We start from the raw sequence: 11201 nt of genomic DNA, 5'->3' as shown, positions 1-11201 counted from the left end.
CTCTCCTCTCTCAGCTATGCGTGTTTCATAAAGCTCTGATATGAGTCCCCTCTGCATCTACACCCATAATCTCTTGGTGCTTACCCACTTTCATAGTTTCAGTTACCACCTCCATATGGAAAACTCCCAAAAGCACATATGTATATATCTGTAATTATATATGTATTTATGTGTATTCATGCCTGTCTTCCCTTCTAGACTGTGAGCTCACTGTGGGCAGGGAATATGCCTGTTATATTGTACTCTCCCAAGTGATTAGTACAGTGCTGTGCACACAGTAAGTGCTCAATAAATACAAGTGAATAAATGAATGAACTCACAAATCAACTTCCCAAGCCCTACCCCTCATGTTTAACCTGTAATCCCACATCCCTTTTGCCTCCAAGACATCTCCACTTGGATATCCCAATGGCCCCTTAATCACCATCAACATCAGTGGTATTTATTGAGCACTCACTATGCGCAAAGCATTGTACTTAGTGCTTGGGAGAGTACAATTCAACAGTCGGCAGACATGTTCCCTGCCCAAAATGAGCTTACAGTCTAGAGGGGGAGACAGACATTAATATAAATAAATAATTCATAATATATAATTTAAAGATATGTGCAGAAGCGTCATGTGTTTATTTTCTGTAGTGAGGTCCTTTACTCCCACTATGTACTCAATAAATATTACTACTACTCTTTCTTCTTCTCCCCTTTTTCCTACTCCACTCTTCCTCCCCTCCTCCTCCTCTTCCTCCTATTACTATTACTACTATTATTACTATTGTAGGGGATCTGAGAAGACAGTGACCAGAACAGGTAGAATGATTTTATTTTCTTTAAGAATTGCATCCAACAAGAAGAGATTCTGGTGCTCCTACCAGTGATGAGGTTTGAGCCCACAAAGGAAACAGGAACCAGAACTGGTGTAACTAACCTTTCTGAATATGTGCCAGACGTCTTGCTAAACAATCAATCGACCAATCAAACATACTTATTGAGTACTTGCTGTGGGCATGGCATTGTACTAAGCGCTTGGGAGAGTGTAATTTAACAGAGTTGGTAGATACGTCTCCTGCTCTTATTGAGCTTACAGTCGAGAGGAGGAGAAAGACGTTTATATAAATAAATTAAGGATATGTACATAAATGTTTTGGGGCTGAGGAGGGGATGAATAAAGGGTGCAAATCCAAGTGCAGAAGGGATGCTGAAGGGAGTGGGAGAAGAGGAAATGAGGGCTTAGTTGGGCAAGGCCTCTTGGAGATATGCCTTCAAAAAGACTTTATTTCGGGGAAGGGGAGTTTGTGTAACTAGTCGGCAGCCAGCCCATCACTGAAAAACAACTCAAGTAGGAAAGTTTTGATGTAAATGAATGTCAGATCTTGATAGCCTAACATGACTAACTCTTATAATCAGAGTTCGGTTGATGCGAGATTTCAACAAATAGAATGAATTCTATCTCTTTGTTTTCACTTACATACTTTCACCCAACTTTCTATATCACCTCGGTTAATGGATAGCATACCGGACTGATTCTTACATCACTTCCGTCCTCTGCTCAAACATTGGTTTCCAAAAATTCTCTCTTTATCAGTGTGTATCAGTGAACACCAATGTGCATCTCATATACAGGATTTCCATACAAACTATTATTCTCACAGTTCAAGGAGATGCCACAAGTCGTCTTTGAAATTTCTGATCAAAGATGAATTCCTAAACAATAATATCACTTAGTAATATTGTGAAGCAGTGATTCCTGCTGGATAAAGCACAGGCCTGGGAGTCAAAAGGACTTGGGTTTTGCCACCTCTCTGCTGTTGTGACCTTGGATAAGTCACTTAAATTCTCCGGGCCTCAGTTACCGCATCTGTAAAGTGGGGATTAAGATTGTGAGCTCCATGTAGAACACGAACTGTGTCCATCCTGATAAGCTTACATCTACCACAGCCTTTAGAACAGTGCATGGTGCATAATAAGGGCTTAACAAATACCATAAAAACAAGAAAAACAAAATTTAGTTGAACTAGTGACTATCTCTCCACAATCAGTTGTTTTGTGATGCCCCACACTTATATGGCCTTTACCACGAGAGTATAAAAATTTGTACAGTGTCATGGCATTATCTGTGGAATTGGTAAGCATATTTTTGAGAATCAGGGACATTGCCAAAATATTAGAGAAAATACTAAAACAGTATTCTTTTTAGTTAAATGGCTTCAGATGAGATTTAAAAATGTATATATTTAGGAATAAACTGTAAAAGCCCGTGAGGCGGGAATCCTTACCATTGCCTTTGCCGTTGTGGATCTTGCTCTTTGGTGAATTTAGGGTTTTACCATCCCAGGTTTTAGATCTTCACATGATAAAGCTGCCTAGAGATGAAGGACACTGTGCACTCTTGGGGTAGACAAGTTGGATATGTGTCCACAAAATAAGCAAATCATTTAGGTAAATTTCTCAGGGCAATCAAGCTCAGCTGGCAGCTGGCCTATCACATTCAGTTCACAAAGACCTTGTGACCGTGTGCTCTGGCAGAGTGCTGAAAACTTGATGCCTGGAAGATAGCTCACTGACCTTCCTCTTTGCAAATCTGTAGCTGCAGAAAATAGGAAAGACCACTAGGAGGAGACCCTTTTATTAATGCCTCTCCATCCCTCCTTCCAGTCTACAACTTCACAATCTTCTCTTTGAGCTGCAGACAGACATTTAAAGGGGATCCCATAGAAGTTCACAGCTTTATTATAGTGCTTAGGATTCTCTCTCCTTCTCTTAGAGGAATTACTTTTTTTTCTTGAAGCATGTGCCAAATCAGTTAAGACCTTGGATACTCGGGAGATTATCTGTGTCTCTGCCTAATCAACTCCTTGAATTTAGGAGCAGCCTTGGGGCCAGTGATGCTGAGTCAGATTCTACAGATGTGTGCAAATAGCAGAGGTATATGGGTGTGCCAAAATGCACATGCTTGCCTGTGGGCCATGCACCTGAACTAGATAGGTAGCAGCCCCTGAATCTTGGAGAAGCAGCGTGGTGTGGTGGATAGAGCATGAGCATGGGAGTCAAGAGGTCATATGTTCTAATTTTGGCTGTGCCACTTGTCTGCTATGGGCCTTGGGCAAGTCACTTCACTTCTCTGGGCCTCAGTTACTTCATCTGTATTATAGGGATTGAGACTGTGAATCCCATGTGGGGCAGGGACTGTGTCCAACCCAATTGGCTTGTATTCCCCCCAGCACTTAGTGCAGTGCCTGGCCCCTAGTAAGGATTTAACAAATACCAATATTATTATTTTTGTTATTATTATTACCCCGAGTGAAACAGTGGTATGGAGGGCTGGGGGAATTTCTGGGTGCATGAATTGTGCTGTTGGCTACAGTTCTCCCTGTCTTTCAATCAATCATTCAATGATATTCATTCAACTGTATTTATTGAATGCTTTCTTCGTGCAAAGCACCGTACTAAGTGCATATTTATTGAGCACTTACTGTAGACAGAGCACTGGGCTAAGCCCTTGGGAGAACACAATACGATAACATTTATGGAAAATATCTCATACCTACAATGAGCTTACAGTCTTCTGAAGTGAAGTAAAAGGTCATCAGCTTTTTGACTGTGAGCCCTTTTAGACTGTGAGCCCACTGTTGGGTAGGGACTGTCTCTATATGTTGCCAATTTGTACTTCCCAAGCGCTTAGTACAGTGCTCTGCACATAGTAAGCGCTCAATAAATACGATTGATGATGATGATGATCAGCTTCAGTCTGGGTGGCTCCATTGTCATTAGTTCCTCTCCCCTATAAAATCTTCATCCTCTCACCTGGGCTTCTCACAAAGCTCTTCCTGAGTCTACAAGGCCTAGCTCTTCTCAGATTCAACTGTCTCAAGCCACCACTATGACCCTTGCTGCCCCACTCCCCTTCTGTTCTCTGTGCCACTATCCCTCTGTCATGTAACAAGGCAATTTTATTCTACCTGTTCTGGTCGCTATCTTTTCAGACCCCTTCTGCCCTTGTAATAGTAGTAGCAGTTAGACTGTTAGCTCCAAGTGGAACAGTGTCTGATCTGATTAACTTGTATCTATTCCAGAGCTTTGTGTTAAACATTGTTTTACATAGTTACTACTTATGAAGAACCTGGAAAAAGTCATGAAATGTGCTGATGTAACAATTGCCACAAAAATCCAAATTGTCAACTCTATGGTGTTTCCAGTAACGATGTATGGATCTGAAAGCTGGACAGTGAATAGAAAGGATAGAAAGAACATGGATTCTTTTGAAATGCGGTGTTGGAGAAGGCTTTTGCGAATGCCATGGACTGCCCAAAAAACAAACAAATGAATTTTGGAGGAAATTGAACCAAAGTGGTCTTTGGAAGGCCAAATGACTCAACTTATATTAGCATATTTTGGTCACATAATCAGGAGGACTAATTCTCTGGTGAAGACACTAATGCTAGGAAAATTCTGGAAAAACGTGGAAGAGGCAGACCGACAGCTAGATGGATAGAAACCATAACAATGATAAGCAGAAGAACCATTAGAAAGGTTGTGGATTATGTCAGAGGACAGGGCGTCCTGGAGAAAATATATCCATGGAGTCACTATGACTCAGAAATGACTCGACGGCACTTAATAATAATAATAATAATAAATGTGTCAAATAGTGTTTTATATATATTAACCCCTTAACAAATACCATAATTAGTAGTAGTAATTGTAGGCAGTAGTAATAGTAGTAGTAATTGTTGAGCACCCGCTGGGTCTGATGCACTGTACAGCCAAACTACAGCCCACGCCCAGAATTGTAACTTCATCCTACATCTGATGGAGGAGGGCCTAGAAGGTAAGTCAGCATCTCTCCCTGCCCACCACTCATTCTACACACATTCCATTCAACTAGCCCCCCAACCCGCCTGCCTGACAACTTTGGCCAGTGTTCCACATGGCTCTGGCTAGGAGCCAGGCACAAGCCTCCTACCTCAGAATTTAAAGTTGGGGCCTCCACCACACCTACCCTCTGCTGGTCACTGAGGTCATAAAGGCTTTAATCAGGGTGGATGGATGCACCCTATAGCCTTGGAACTTTAAAAATCTCCACAAGATTTGGACTGGGCCAGCCACTGTGAAGCTGTCCTAGACCTGGCCAGGGCCCCACATCCAGCACTACTGGCGTTTGTCCTTGGAAAATAATGAGTTCGAAGTAGGGCAGTCCAGCTCAAGGGGACAACTTCGGTAGACAGCATCTCTACCATTTTTTTAATTGCATTTAAGGGCTTACTATGTGTCAAACAGTGTTTGGTAGGTTCAGGCCAATTAGATCAGATACAGTCCCTGTCTCGCTTGGGGCTCACAGTCTAAGTAGGAGGGAGAACAGATATTGAATCCCCATTTTACAGTTGAGGAAACTGAGGTACCAAGAAGTCAAGTGACTTGCCCAAGGTCACACAGCAAGCAACTGGCAGAGTCAGGATTAGAACCCGGGTCCTCTAACTCCAAGGCCTGTGCTCTTTCTACTAGGGCACACAGCTTCCCTTTCCCCTGATCAACTCTATGGGCAGTAAAGTTTGAAACTGTCAGTGAGGCAAGAGTCCACGTGCAAGACAGGTCATAGGGGAAACTGTGAGAGTGTCTGGGAAACTAAAAATGAGGAGTTAGAGAATGGAGTATCTAGCTCTAGTTCTGGTGGCTGGGGGGAGAGGATTCTTTTGAGTCTCTCTTCTTCTCCCTTTCCTTCCCCACACTGAAAGTCACTTGTCACAGAGATAGAACTAGGATTCCCACCGTCACTACCAACCTGCTGGAACAGGATATCCTGACATTGCCATCTCCCCTGACCCATTCCAGTGGCTCATTCCAGAGCCTTTTCTGGCACCTTGTGACCGGCCCCAACTCTACAGGGCTACCTCTATCGTTCTGGGCTGAGTTAGGGTGCCCTGAGAAGGCTCTCTCAGCCCTCCAGTCGACCCTGTCTCTGGGTTGTCTGAACTGAAACTCTTAATGGTCTTTTGGCTTAATCTTCTTTGTGCGGTACCTTGTGCCTGAGTATCTGAGAGTCCACCTCTGGACCTATGCCTAGGGACCTTTACTGACCCCCTCCAGATCTGAAAAGGCAGCAGGGTTTTTCTGACCCCAGGGTCCAAAAATATGGAGGTCTTGAATGACCACTTTCTGTTTATGTCTCTCAGGCTGGTGACAATATTAAATGCCAGGTGGTTGTGGTAAGAAACTTTTGTTTTCACTTTTACCCCTGCTCCCGTCTATCTTTATCTCCCTGGGTTGCTCATCCCTAAGTTCTCTTACCGCCTCTCCATCTCTTTCCTCCCTTCCCTCCAGCTCCAAGACCCCAACTATCCTCTCCTCTTACCTTTCTTCCAGTCAGTCAGTAGTATTTATTGAGTTCTTACTGATTGAGAGAGTAGAATATAACAGAGTTGGTACCCACGTTCCCTGCCCACAATGATCTTATAGTTTAAAACAGCATGCCTCTTGCTCTTTCTTCCTCTTCCTATCCCTGTCTTTGTTTCAGCACCTCATCGTGTGCTTTTCTCCGGAGATGGTCTATGAAGAAAGTGGGAAGAGAGAAAAGGCAGGTAGGAGATGAGGCTCCTTTGACTCACACCAAACATTTACCATTCATTTTAAGATGCTGCCTTTTGTCTGTGGGGAAATCAGAGGTGTGAGAAAGAGGAGAGAAGGAAGACTTGAATCTGTTCTGCAGGAGGGGCTAGAGATAGAGCAGACCAACACTTTCACATAATTTCCTCTACCACCCAGATTATCCAAAAATTCCCCAAGATGGGTCTTGCAAGCCTATTTCCAGTGTTGTGCTTCTGTTTTGTCACAGCCTCAATTGAAGCAATTAGTGCATTATTTGTGTTGACTGGGCCTGGGTCTTTCTAACCACTGCCCATCACATTGAAACCCCTGGGGATTGTCAGTTCCTAACCTGGGTAGGGCCTGGGTAGAGGGATAGAGTGCCTCATGATCCCAGGACTGTCGTGCCTATAAGGAATTCAGCATAGACATATTAGAGGATGGATCCCTCTCTGCCTAGAGAGAATCCTTTCTTAGTCAATGTTATATATTGGGCACTTGCTGTGTGGAGAGCACTGTACTAAACGCTTGAGAGGATACAATGTAACACTAAACAGACACATTCCCTGCCCACAATGAGCTTACAGTTTGGAAGTCTCTTCTCCAATAGCTGACTCCTCCAAAGGGGAGGACCATTTTGATGGCAGCCCAGGAAACCGTCCACACACCCAGGATCACCTAACACTACTCAGGGTTCCATTGCACCTCCATCCTACAAGTGACCCTTAACTGTCTTCTCAGTGGAATGGTTTGCCCTGGAATTAGAGGGAAAGACTCTGCCTCTTGCACCCTTCTAGTTTTTTTTTTAATGGTATTTGCTAAGTGTTGACTCTGTGACAGGCACTGTACTAAGTACTGGGGAAGATACAAGCTAATCAGGTTGGACACAGTCTACATCCCACAATGAACTCACGGTCTTAATCCCCATTTAACTAATGAGGTAACTGAGGCACAGAGCAATAACTTGTCCAGGGTCACACAGTGGAGAAATGGCAGAGCTGAAATTATAATCCAGATCCTCTGACGCCCAAGCCTGTACTAAATGCACCAGGCCATGCTGTTTCTGAGCCATTCCAAGTCTGCAAAAAGATTGGCTGATGATACCAGCCTGCACCAGGAGAGACATTCTCCATTTTTGAGCAAGACTGTGAAACATGATGGGAAGCCTCAGTGCATTGGTCATCACTTCCAGATAGAGCCACAGCTTCCCTCTGAAGTGCTTCTAGGCCCGATTAATCAAATGCTTAATAACGTGTTAGGTCTTCTTCTGTGATGGCACTTGGAACCAATACATTCTCTACCAGGTAATAGCTTGTGTCACTGAGAAAAAGGTAAAAACCAACTGACAAGTGTGTCCCTTTCCCTGCTCTTCCCTCGCCACCACAAGCACCTCTGTCTTTTCCTTTTATCTCTTTTTTTTTGTAAATGGTATTTGTTAAGTGCTTACTATTTGCCAGGCACTGCAGTAAGCACCGAGGTGGATACAACATAATCAAGTTGGACTCAGTACCTGTCCCTCACATGGCTCAAAGCCTTAATCCCCATTTTACAGGTGAGGGAACTGAGGCACAGAGAAATGAAGTGATTTGCCCAAGGTCACACAGGAGATAGTGAAGGAGCAGGGATACGAACCCGGGTCCTCTGATTCTCAGGCCTGCGTTCTTTCTGAAGAGTCAAGTTGCTTCTCACAGTGGATCCAGACTGGTCCCTAACAACTCTCATTTTCAGGAGTAGATGCAGACCTATGCAAACATTGATCCCTCACGTTGGACACTGACCTTTTTAAGCAGCTTTACTTAGGCTGGAATAGATTGCAAAGCAGTCCCAATACGTCTGATTTGATCTTGGTCTCCTCCAAGTTGTTTTTCTTTTCTGATTTGCTTAATCTAGTGCAGAATCATAAATGAAAGCACACTTTGCCTTCATAGCTAAGCATCATGATTATGGATGTGGAATGCTATCATGGATCATTCTTCAATACTGTCCCTCTCCCGATTGTTGATTGGAGAAAGATTTAGCATTGGTTTGTTTTGAAATTCACAAGGAGTTCCCATCTTCTATGACCTGCTTCTCAGGAATCAAATTAGGAAACACCCCATTCTACTTTTAATGACTATGACATGTCTGGTACAATGTGATATTCAGTGGAGCTATAGGAAAAAAGACAATAGGAAAAAGACAACACTCTGTTGCTAAAGAAACATTTATTTTATTCTTTAAACTATAACAGGACTGGCTGTGCTATTGAGCAGACTCCTCTCATTTCTCCTCAATCGAGATGAGAGAAGGATAAAAAGATCAATGAAAGCAGTAGTAGCAGGAAAATCAGCTTCTTAACATGTAAAGGTTGCTAAATAAGCTGAAGTGAGGATGAATAACTCTACAGCTAAGAATCTCTTTAGTAGTTCATGTAGTGATATTTCTTGAGCACCTACTGAATGCAATACTCATTCATTCAGTCACATTTATTGAGCACTTACCGTGTGCAGAGCACTGTACTAAGCACTTGCCGAAACGTACTATTCGGGAACAGATAGAGACAATCCCTACCCAACAACGGGCTCACAGTCTAGAAGGGGGAGACAGACAACAAAACAAAACAAGTAGACAGGCATCAGCACCATAAAAATAGCAATACACTGCAACAAGCTCTTGAGAAATACAACAGACATATAAGAAATGTGCTCCACTGAGCTTTGAATGCCCTATACATTTTTTTTCTAAAAAGAGTTACCTGAAATCCTCGCTTGGCACTTCCCTCACTTGGACAAATATCACCATTTTCACAGGGTGATGCCTATTTATCTTCAGAAGTCACTTTTCTACTCCATAGTTTCCTGATGGCATTTTTCATCTGCACATTTCTCAGGGTGTAGATTAAGGGGGTTTAGCATAGTGGTTATAATCGTGTAAAATATTGCAATAGCTTTATCCATGGGGAAGGTGGAGGCGGGCCGCATATACACAAATATACACGGAACGAAGAACAGGACAACGACGGTGATGTGGGAGATGCAGGTGGAGAGCGCTTTGTGCCTACCCTCTTTACTGTGTGTTTTCGGGGACCACAGGATCACGATGTAGGAAATCATCAACATGACAAAGCTTAACAGACAGATCAATCCACTGTTCGCAGCTACAAAGAGGCTGAGGTTGTGGGTGTCTGTGCAAGCAAGGTTAAGCAAAGGGTTCAAATCACATATGAAGTGATCGATGACGTTGGGGCCTCAGAAGGGTAAATCGACCATGAAGAGAATCTGGATTGTCGCATGCACCAGGCCTCCCGTCCAGACGACCCCCACCAGCACACCACACACACTCCGGTTCATGATGGTCGTGTAATGTAGCAGCTTACATATCACCACAAAACGGTCATAGGCCATCACCGTGAGGAGAATAATTTCAGCCCCGCCAAAAAAATGCTCTCCAAAGAACTGAGTCATACAGCCTTTGAAATAGATGATTTTCTTCTCACAGACAGAATCGGTGATCAGTTTAGGTGTGATGACAGAAGAAAATCAGGCATCGAAAAATGACAAATAGGCCAGAAAGAAATACATGGGGGAGTCCAGAGTCTTAGTGGTGGATATGGTTACCATAATGATCACATTTCCCACCACGGTGATGATGTAGATTATTAAAAAGACAACAAAGATGACTTTCTGCATCCTTGGATTACGTGTAAGTCACAGTAGAATGAATTCTGTCACATTGTTTTCATTACCCATCAACTCAGTGTAGACGTTGAGAGCAGGGGTGAGATCTGCAGATTCTATGTAGAGAATGACGATCCTCGTTAGTTTTGCTTTGAAACAATCAAGTAATAAAACTCTAAGTACCAAATCTCTATCATCTTGTCAATTTTCTCTGAACCTCAAAGGTGGGATGGGAAAGTGTTTACTGTACTCAATTCACAGAGTGGGAAATTGAAGCAGATCAGGTTAACTTACTCCTCAAACCCGAAGGACAGCTACTCTCCCCGACTTCAAAGACATATTGAAGGTACACCTCCTGTAAGGGGCCTTCCCTGACTAAGCCCCCCCTTTCTCTTCTCTCACTCCCTTCTGCATTTTCTCACTCCCTTCTGCTCCCTTTATTCATCACCGGCCCCGCCCCCAGCCCCACAGAAACTTGAGTACATTTCAGTAATTTATTTATTTATATTAATATCTGTCTCCCCATCTATACTATAGGTCCACTGTGGGCAGGGAATGTCTATTTATTGTTATATTTCACTCTCCCAAGTGCCCTCCTCTATCCCTCACCCCCAACGATCCGGCCTCCTACTTCATTAGTAAAATTAACTCCATCAGGTCTGAGCTCCCCAGTCAGCCCTCCTCCTTCTCCATCCCCCCACCCCACTGTCAATCCTCTCCGCTACTCTTCCATCCTTCCCAGAAGTATCTTCAGATGAGATCTCTTCCCTCCTCTCAAGTGATAATCCATCCACCTGTGCTTCAGACCCAATTCTCTCTCATCTTACGAAAACTCTCGCCCCTTCCCTCCTTAAATTCCATCTTCAACCGCTTACTCTCCACTGGTTCCTTCCCCTCTCTCTTCAAACATGCCCACGTCTTCCCCTTCCTAATGAAAACCCTCTCTTGATCCCACCTCCCCTTCTAGTTGTC

The 11201-nt window shown here is 43.5% G+C and overlaps 1 pseudogene; it reads right to left on the bottom strand.

The window, feature by feature from the left end:
• Positions 1-9370: 9370 nt before the first annotated feature.
• On the bottom strand, positions 9371-10301 carry LOC119921459 (annotated as a pseudogene).
• Positions 10302-11201: the final 900 nt, after the last annotated feature.

This window comes from Tachyglossus aculeatus, assembly GCF_015852505.1.
Source record: "Tachyglossus aculeatus isolate mTacAcu1 chromosome 12 unlocalized genomic scaffold, mTacAcu1.pri SUPER_6_unloc_2, whole genome shotgun sequence".
NCBI lineage: Eukaryota > Metazoa > Chordata > Mammalia > Monotremata > Tachyglossidae > Tachyglossus > Tachyglossus aculeatus.
This window is presented reverse-complemented; position numbering and strand designations above follow the sequence as displayed.